The sequence below is a fragment of the Callithrix jacchus genome, chromosome 15, assembly GCF_049354715.1.
Source record: "Callithrix jacchus isolate 240 chromosome 15, calJac240_pri, whole genome shotgun sequence".
In the NCBI taxonomy this organism is placed as follows: Eukaryota; Metazoa; Chordata; class Mammalia; order Primates; family Cebidae; genus Callithrix; species Callithrix jacchus.
The window spans coordinates 53,882,263-53,892,308 of record NC_133516.1 but is presented as its reverse complement, the minus strand read 5'-3'; the positions used below and the strand labels follow the sequence as shown (position 1 = coordinate 53,892,308).

Here is a 10,046-nt window from a genome sequence, read left to right as displayed (position 1 = left end):
TCATTTAGACCGTGGATTTGTCCATAATCCATTGCAGGCCTTGGTGTCCTCATCTGTCAGTATCAGGTCTGAATAATTGACCTGTAAAGCTCTCCGAGGCCCTGCTCTACTCTGAGCATGGAAGAATCCATTTGCATTGGAAGCCTCATTCCTGAGCACTTGGTTTACTGGAAGATATTTGAAAGAAGTCTCAGAATGGAGAGATTTCAGGGGCACGTTGACTTGAGGTTTGAATCTGGTATCTGCTAGCTATTAACAAAAAGAAGCCTGGAAATATAAAATCCTCTATGTGCTGACCCTTGGGGACCTGGCTTCAAAGGTGGTCCTCACACTGCCATTAAGACAATCAGAATCCCAGACCCTCCATGAGCCCCAGATCTGAATTCTGAAAAACATACGTTGTGCTGCAGCTCCAGGAGCTTCAGAACACGCTACTCCAACATACAGCACCTTAGCATATTGAATATTTAAAGCTGAAGGAATTTGAGAAACAGCAGGTGCAGGAAGGACTCTCTGACCTTCCCTGAAGCAGGTCATAAGCCCCTCATGTGAGAGGTCCCCTCCCTATACTGGGAGCAAGGAGCATCCTTCTCTCCGAAGATAGAGGAACCCACACGAACAGGTCTTGCTCGGTGTCCCCACCTCACTACGTGGAGCCCATATCTTTTTGTCCTATCATGTTTTTCCATTTTCCATTCTTCCCAAACCTGGTATAAGAACGCTCCAGTTTAACTGTTTCCTTGGGTCTTCATTTTTCTATAAAGGATGCTGTATTTATGTTTTATGTTTCACATAAAACTTACATGAAATAAATTACATGCTCTTCTTCTTTTAACTTTGGTCAACTTAATTTTCAGCAGAAGCCAGGGATCCAATGAGGGCTGAGAAAAAGATGTGTCTCCCCTGCAAGCTCACCTTTTCCCTTCCCTCCTTCTTGCAGGGTAGATTACCCAGAAAGCACCCTCTAAGATGGAGATTAGCGAGCAGGTTTGTTAGGGAGTTCTCATGGGATCAACATCTGGAGAAGGGAAGGGAAGGAAGTCAAATTGGGCAGAGGGAGAAACTGAGCTACAATGTAGTCACAAAGAAGGTCTCAGCCCGCTGGACAGGGAATTCTTTGCTGGGAATGTCTTTCTGAGTCATCCAAGTTGAGGCAGAGAGCTCGGTACTCTACACCCCCTTGTCAATCAGTCATTAGATGCAGCCCTCCACAGAAGGGGGCATGACAGTGGCAAGGAGGCAGCTCTCTTCCACCAAGGCAACCCCCTAGGGTGCTGACAACTGAGGGCTGTTAGCAGGCAGCTCTCCTAGCAGCTGCCTCAATGCCTCTCTTTTTAAGGATGATCTTAGTAGCTTATCACAGCCTCCACCCACCACTCCTCCTTCTTCCTAATCATGCTTCTTGGGAAATACAAACCTTCTTCATCTCAGCCTCAGCAAGTGCTAATTGAGAGAAGATTATACAATTGCTTGATTTTTCTCCAATTTACCCTGTGCCTTATAAAAGTAGATCCAGTTTGGAGAGTTAGGGCTGGGCAAAGGGTGGAGTTGAGGTGGTGATGTGGGATGGCCCTGACCCGACAGTAAAAGCTATCAGTTACTGAATTTGTCTTCTGGTCTTAGGATGATTCTGCTTTCCTTTAAAATCCTTCAGCATAGGTAGTGTGATATTACAAGCTTGCTGAATATATAACCTGGTAATGATGAGCAGCCCAGTCAAGAATGAATGGTTCAGCGAACACTCCCAGTACGTTGGGAAGTGGAGGCAGGCAGATCACTTGAGGTCAGGAGTTCGAGACCAGCCTGGACAACATGGTGAAACCCCATCTCTACGAATATACAAAAAAAAAATTAGCTAGGTGGGGTGATGCCTGCCTGTAGTACCAAGTACTCAGGAGGCCGAGGCAGGAGAATCGCTTGAACCCAGGGGGCAGAGTGAGCTTAGATTGCACCACTGCACCCCAGCCTAGGCAACAGAGAAAGATTTCATCTCAAAAGAGAAAAAAAAAAGAATGAAAGAATCAATGGTTCAAGGAAGGCCAGAAAGCTCATTCTAGAAGCTGACTGCTGCAAGCCCTTGTTTTTTACATCTCGGGTAACAACGAAAGCTTTGTTAACTAGCACCCATAATGTCAGAAATGAGAGTGTGCGTGTCTGTTTAAGTAATGGCCTCTTAACCAGCTTAATGCATATTAGAAATGGGTTCTCACTGGTGAAATTAAGGCATTCACAATATATGGATTGGCTTAAATCATGGAGAGACATGCCACTTGTTTTCATGAACATGATAGAATCCGGGGAAATCTGTAGACTTTACCCTAACCATTTAATGCTCTCATGAATGAGTCTTTTCATGCTAGGTGGTGGCTGCAATAAAATAGGCTGTATGAGCTGTTTTTGTGCCTGCTTGCTGAAACAGTAATAATTGATAAGCCCTCCCGTGTGTGGTAGAGATTCCCTTTCTTTAAAACTCAGAAACAAAGCCATGTAGAGAGTGGCAAACCCTCAGCACCTCAAACCTCTTCACTGGCTGCTTTTGTGGTACACCACAAAAGAACCTGGGGTTGTCCTCTACCAAATTGTCTCTGGTCAGTTTGCATCTGGGCACAGTACCTGGTGGTATGTGAATGTATTTCATTTAATGCCCACAACAACACTATCAAGTAGATAGTGTTGTTTATACCCATTTTATGAATGAGAAGCCTAAACCTCAGAGTGATTTAATAACTCACCCAAGGTCTTCGTAGTAGATCCAACCAGGATTTGGACCCAGGTCTGTTTGTTCTCCAAGTTCTTTACTTCCGGCCAATACTGCCTGCACGAGGGCTGTGTAGGAAGTCAGGAGGGGAAATGAAATGGGCACAGGTCTTCCTGGTTGGCTATTCTCAATTCTTACATGACCATGTACCAGAATGGTATTAGGAGCTGGTCATGGTTGTTGATGCCTATAATCCCAGCACTTTGGGAGACTGAGGTGGGCGGATCATCTGAGGTCAGGAGTTTAAGACCAGCCTGGCCAACTTGGTGAAACTCCATCTCTACTAAAAATATAAAAATTAGCTGAGTGTGGTGGTGTGTGCCTGTAATCCCAGCTACTTGGGAAGTGGAGGCATGAGAATTGCTTAAACCCAGAAGGCAGAGATTCAATGAGCAGAGATCATGCCTCTTGCTCTGGGTGACAGATCAAGACTCCATCTAAAAAAAAGAAAAGAACAGTGTATTAGGGAGGTGGCCTACTTACCTGGATGTCTATGTGGCACATCTCCAAAAGGTTTAAGCCCTTCCATGTGCCTTGGGAATTTTTAAAATTTCACCAATAAGAGCTCATTTCTAATATTCATCAGGCTGGTCAAGAGGCCAATATATTTACCCCCCAAATAAACAAATACCTAAAAATAAAACAAAACTCATTTCTGACATTCTGGATGCTAAGGCCTGGTGACTGTGCTGCCATGAGCCATCCAGGTGGTTCTCATCAAGGTGCTTCAACCTTCCAAGCTTTGCTTACTTTCTCCAGAAGGGAAGTCTTGCCCCCTAAAGGTTTATGTTTGTGACATATGTGTGTGTGTTATGAAGTACAAAGTAGGACACCAAGGCTGTGGAACAATAATGAGACTGAAAATAGGCTAAAATGCCCCTAGAGGAGGCATCTGCTGCCCAGACAAGAACTTCAGAAAGTGTGGGCTTTCTGGGCTGAGCGCGGTGGCTCATGCTGGTAATCCTAGCAGTTTGGGAGCTGAGATGGGTGGATTGCTTGCACTCAGGAGTTCCAGACCAGCCTGGCAAACATGGCAAAACCTCATCTCTAATAAAAATACAAAAATTAGCCAGGCATGGTGGTGGGCACCTGAAATCCTAGCTACTCAGGAGGCTGAGGCACGAGAATTGCTTGAACATGGGAGGTAGCCAAGATCATGCTACTGTACTCCAGCCTGGGTGACAGTGAGACTCTGTCTCAAAAAAAAAGAAAAGAAAGTGTGGGCTTTCCATAGCTGGACTGTGGGCCGGTGGAAAGAGGAATGCCTCTGGAACCAGCCCCCTGGTGTAGAAGATGGTGTTGGCCCCCTATCTCCTGACTGTGGCATTCACCATTGCTGTATGCAACACCAGCTTCTTACCATAGAAACCTGCAACTCTGTGTGGGGCTGCCTCTGGCCACAGGAGCATGCTCAGTCCATGGCCAGGCTGGAAGTGCCCAGGGTTGTCCCCAAGAGCAGCCCCAACCAAAGATGAAGGGAATTGGGTAAAGCTCATGCTCCCTAGCCTCTGGGAGGATGGCTCTGAGGCAGGTTCTATTCTACCGACTCCCCGGAGTTCCCAGTGGGAATGAGCTTCATTGCACAGAGATGACCTGCTCGTGAACACACTCTCGCTCCACTTCCTTCTCTCCATTTCACTTCCCTATCCCCCGACCAGTGTTCCCTGGGCCCACTTCCCTTATTAACTGTGTGTGCTCATTTGCCTCCATGGGAACCAGATTACCTGGTTCAAATCCGAACTCTGCCACTGGCCAGCTGCGTCTTAGGAACATTACTCCACTCCCCTGAACTGCAGCATCCTTGGCTGGGACTGTGAGATGACAGAAGTAGAACAAGCCTCACCAGACAGGTGTCAATAGTTTAGAGCAGCATCGGGCATTCAGCAGACACACAATAAATGCTAGCTTTGTTTTTATTATTTATTATAATCATTGCTTATTATTGATAGCCCCTGAGATTTCCTTGGCCAAGTCCAAGTCCATTCTGAGAGTTCTAAGCTCTCAAACTTCAGACTTCCACGGGGTGACTCTCCCTGGTTGTTTCAGGGAATCTAATTTATTTATTCACTTAAGGTATCTTTAGCAAATATTGACTTAACACCTATTATGTCGAAGACACAGTACGACGGTGGATATAAAAAATGAGGTCACGGTCTCCAGGGAGATAAGACGTATCCACACACAGCTACGGTCTAAGGCAAATTGTGATAAGTGCTCTTGTGTGTGCCAATAGAGCATAAAGTGAGCTCAGAGAAGGGTGAAGGAAACTGTGTGTGGTATGAAGGAGTATTGGAGGAGTTGGGTTTGGGAAGGGGTGGAACTGCAGCAGAAGAGATGGAGGGGAGAGGATACAATACATAGAAAGGGGAAAGTGATGCCCTCTAGGATTCTGGCATCCCAGAGACGACTCAACAGTATCTTAATGTGTGATCCCATGATTGATGAGCCTCTATCTCTCAGAGCCAAGGGGACAGCAGATTCTCCCCCCAAATTATTACCGTTCCTAACACATAGCACTTACCCTGCCTTAGGAACTACAGGGGATGTGCTACCTACGTTAACTGATTTAATCTTCACCTTCAGGGTCAGCACAACTATGATCACTTGACAGATAGGGAAACTGAGGCTAGCGGGGTTAAATATCTTGCTCTAGCTCCCGCGGAAGCCAAGTGCCTGTCTTCTAATCCCACGCACTCTGGCCCCAGGGTTCACACACTCCACTGCCTCTCAAGTGTGGCATCTTTTCAGGATTTTAAGGGAATATGTTGCTGTGATGTTGACAAGGCTAGAGGAGAGACAGAAAGAAAGCCCTTCAGCTCCATAGAGGAAGTCCCCAAATGATGTATAGTTCTGGAAGTTATGAGTTACCAGGACAACGCACCCTCCTCACCCTGGCCACGCCCCCCTCAGCCTGGCCACACCCCCGGGCTCCCGCTCACTGGTTGCAAAACAACCTCGTCCCTCCACGGAGCTTCCCTTCCTGGGGCCTGCTGGGGAAGCACCGGCGGCTTATGGTGGCTGTGGTTTGGTGCTCGGGACCCACACGTAAAAGGAGCTCATTCTGAGGCAGGGGTACGCGCTTGTCCCCCCTCCCCTCCAGTAGGTGGTACAGGGGCGAGTTTGATCCTAAACAAAACAGGGCAGGGTCTTCGTGTTTGTTTTCTTCCAGCGGGGAGCAAAGGCTGCTAATTGGATATAGTGAAGTGACCGATTTATTATTCTTTTATCCGTGCTGAGTAGAGCTGTAGGAAATCTCCGGGCTGGAGCAGCACAGTGGGGTGTCTCGGGGGTCTCTCTCCGAAGGAGTTGACAGTGGGGACCAAAGCTGCCGGCTGCCATGTTTTATTTGGCCTGCCCAGTGTTTAAAAATATATTTTTTAAAAAGTTCTTAAATAGATGCTGACATTTTTAAAAAGAAATAGATAAAAAAAAAATAGATTAAAAAGTTCTTGAATAGATGCTGACATTTTTAAAAAGGGAAGATTATTCATACACTTCTACATTTCCGGTTTGTGTCAAGAAATGGGAAGATCTGGGCCCAGATCCCCATAAGTCCCCTTTTAGAGGTCCAGAGTCCCGGCCACCAGCCCTGCTCCCCTTTCTCACCTCTCTGGCCCCTTTGGCATTTGAGCCTGGGACCCCTGACGAAGGGATGCCTTTCCTCTTAGGACCCCCGCCAATCTGAGGACAGGGCCACCCCACAGACGCTGTGGCTCAGCAGGCAGATCAATGGCCGAGGAGTCTGGCAAGGGGCGCTTGGTGAGTGGGTTTAATGGCAGATTAAGCTGCCCATTAGGAAACCATTAAAACACAGCGTGATGCATCACTGGGTAAACGAGAGAGGCTGAAGTTAGAGACAGGTTCTTGGAGCGCTTGATCCAATTTAATTCTTCTATTTTTTTTTAAACCCTAGGCAGATGAGAGTGGAGGCTGTAAATTACCCTCTATGCAATGGCTCATCATAAAGGATATGGAGCGAAATTAGAGGAGGCACGAGAAGGAAAGCCCGTGATGAACAAGGCAGGGGCTGCTGCTGCGTGATTGAAGACAGGCTGGGAACTCGGGAGAAGCCGCTGGAAATTGACTTGGGTTGGAGGTCTGATTCCAGCATCCCAAGCCAGAAGAGCCCCGGGCGAAGCCTTCTGCTCTGCCTTGCGGAGTAGGATAGGGAATATGTGTGCAGAATACTTCCTGAGACTCATAGTGCTATCTACATGGAATGTGAAGTCAGAATGTCTCTAAATCCTGGCTCCGTTGGGTTTTGGCTGTGTGACTTTGGGTAAGTTACTTAACCTCTCTGAGTCACATTCTCCACCTGTGTTAAAGGAGGTAGTCATGGCAAATGCAAAGGGCGATGCTGGATATCAGGGTGGGCACCTGCTAAATGGTGCTTTCTTCTGTTTAATGTTGTAAAAGATATAAACGAGTGGTCCCCAAACGAGGGTAAATTTTACTTCCCCTCTAGCTCAGGTGGCACTTGTTGGGGAGATCAAGCAGGTTCTGTTCCTCCCTAGTAAAAGCAGAAAGGCTTTCCTGGGCGGGGTCCTCTGAGTGCTGGAAGAGAAGGAGAATATCCACAGGTGCGCCTTGAGGCTCACGTAGGCAACGTTATGGTGGGTGAACTCAGCGAGGAGGCAGGAGGGCAGCCTTGCACACACAGGGCACTTGTGGGTCCCCAGCACTGGATACCAGCTGTGCTTATTGAATGGATGTGCTGCCCTCAACCCCCAAATCTGTTCTCTGCCCTTCTCTATCCACTCTGTGCCATAGGATACTGACCCTGGCAGTACTTCACCCGGTGTCTTTCTCTGGCTCTCCCAAAAGCAGAATAAAGATGTAAGGGCAGCCTGTTTCTTGGGGAGGTTATGGTGAACGTAAAGGTTCCCCTTCCAGGAGGGACTGATTGCCCCTTGTTGGCTCCCTCAGGATCTGCCTTAACTGCAGAGACAGCCATGGACATGCCCTCCTGGGCTGCTCACATCATCTGCATGGGGGTACAGAAGTCCGGCCATTCAGCCCATGAGAGACTCAGGACATGTTCCCAGCAACTTGCTGGGCTCCCCAAGGTTCTCCCTCTGCCCAGAGCTATTTCCTCCCCATTCCTTTCACAGGTGTTGATTCCCTGATAAACACCTTGCCCCTCATATTCCCATCTCAGAGTCTGCTTAGGGAGAATCCAACCTGTGTCAGATTTGGTCGCAGGACTCAGAGCGAGGGAGCAGGGAAAGAGGACAGGACAGGGGGAGAGTCAATTTCAGGGTGTGTTGTCTAAGACAGAGGCTAGGGCCTCTGAGATGGGTACGAGATTCGTAGAGCCATTCACTGGGCAGCATCTGTCCATCAGCTCCCAGGCCCCACAGAACCAGAGCTGCCTGTGGGGGCTTTCACTGCCCTGCATTTCTGGGCTTCACATACGCACTGGCTGAGAGGGCGCCCTATCTTCAAAGATGATCCTGAACAGAAAGTGGGTGTCCTAGGGGTGGCCTGCTGTTGTGAGAGTCTGAGCTTTGTGAGAAGCAGACCTGGGGGGTGTGGTGTGGGGCATCCCAAAGTGCCTGGCATTAGGTGCCTGGCCTTGGGGAGGAGCCCATGGGAGTTCTGAGGACAGAAGAAGAGGTAGGTGGGGTGAATCCTTCCCTGTCCCCTCCCTGCCTCAGCACCAGGGCTCAGGCAGAAGTGCTGCCAGCTCTTCCTCAGCAGAAACACGGCCCTGCTCCCCTCGTCCCTTCAGGCTGAGAAACATACGGGCTTCCCATGGTTGCTGGTGTCTGAGTGCCTCAACCTCCCTTGCTGGCTCCTTTCCCCTGCCCACACCTTTGTCAATGGTCCCCCCACTGAAGTCTCTTTGGTTGAGCAGTTAGTGGGGATGCTGACTGATACAATGGTCTAGGCCACAGCTCACTGCTTAAAGCCTGGCATCAGAGTGACCTTCCAGGGCCCTGCAAGCTCCCCACTCTCCAACTCCTCCAACTCTTCTCCCTCCCAGCCGGTCTGGGTTCCCTATGGCATCTACTTACTTTTGAATCTACTTCTTGTAGATAAATGTGTGTCCTCCTCTCTCACAGCCTTACCTTTTGGTTTGGAGGAAGAAAAACACTCATTTGTGTAAAGCTATTAAATGTTTTCCTTTCACAAACACCAGTTTTGTACATCAGAAGCACTGCCTTTCATGCCTATTGTATTCTCGGAAATCAGCTTCGAGTGCCCGTTTCAGAAGTTGAAATCTGAACGTCAGCTCTTTCTTCCTCTCTTCATTCCTGCCACACAATTCTAATCCTCTCCAGTGTGATGGATCCCTCTGGCTGGGTAGAAGGGAGATCATTTAAAGGAAATGTGAAAAAGAAAAGAGTAGTATGCCATTTCAAGAGATATTTCTCCTGACAGTTATTTTCAACAGGTGACAGGCATCAATACTGAGGAAAAATTCTTGGGTGAATATAAACCACTCCCCACCCCCATCCCCAACACACATATTCAAGAAATTCCAGAATGCCCAGTGAGTGCGTTCATTCCACTCATATTTAGTACCTAACTACATGCCAAGGAGCTGGGTGCTAAGAACAAAAAGTATGATTCCTGCCCTCTGCCAGAGTTTGTGATCTGTGTCGATGCATTAGAGAGTAAGCCAATGATTACACAAAATGTGAAGTTGCAATTTTGCCTTTGCACTTGCTGTTCCCTCTGGCCGGAATGCTTGTCCCTGCAAGGTATCTGCCTGGCTTCCTCCCTGCCTCCCCTAGGCCTTTTCACAATCATTACTCTTCACTGATGGCCTTCTTGGCCTCACATTCTGTTAACATTCCTGCTCTTTTTTTCTCTCTAGCATACTTCTCTGTTTATGGACAGTCTGTCCCAGAATGTAAGCTTCATAAGAATCAAGATTTCCTTTTCACAAAATCTTTTCTTGTTCTCTGCAGAGAACAAAATTCCCAGAGCAGAGAACAGCGCATGGGATATAGTAGGTACTCAAACACTGTTTATTGAATGAATAAACATTGACCACACTAAGTGCTAATAAGTGTGGGCTGAGAAGGATTAGCGACAAGAGGCTTCCCAAGGGAAGTGATGGTTGGGCTGATCTAAGGAAAACTGGGAAGCATTAAGTAGGCCTGAAGGAGAGGGAAATGACTCCGTGCAGGAAACACTAGCATGTGTCAAGGTCCTGGGTGAGCAGGAGTATGGTGGGCTTAAGAAACCAGAAATTCAGGGGATTCAAGCACAGAGGATGGGAAAGAGATGTGATGAGGGATTAATAAGAAAGCTCACACTTAGGACTGTCACACAGTGC

The 10,046-nt window shown here is 47.9% G+C and overlaps 1 long non-coding RNA gene across 2 annotated transcripts in view; it reads left to right on the top strand.

Annotated features, from left to right (window-relative positions):
* Nucleotides 1-5,702: 5,702 nt before the first annotated feature.
* LOC108588461 (uncharacterized) overlaps nt 5,703-10,046 on the top strand; it is a 147,066-nt gene continuing 142,722 nt past the window's right edge. For both annotated transcript variants that reach the window (XR_013527427.1, XR_013527428.1), the window contains exons 1-2: nt 5,703-5,830; nt 6,672-7,037. This is a non-coding gene — a long non-coding RNA (uncharacterized LOC108588461). The remainder of the gene's footprint in view (nt 5,831-6,671; nt 7,038-10,046) is intronic.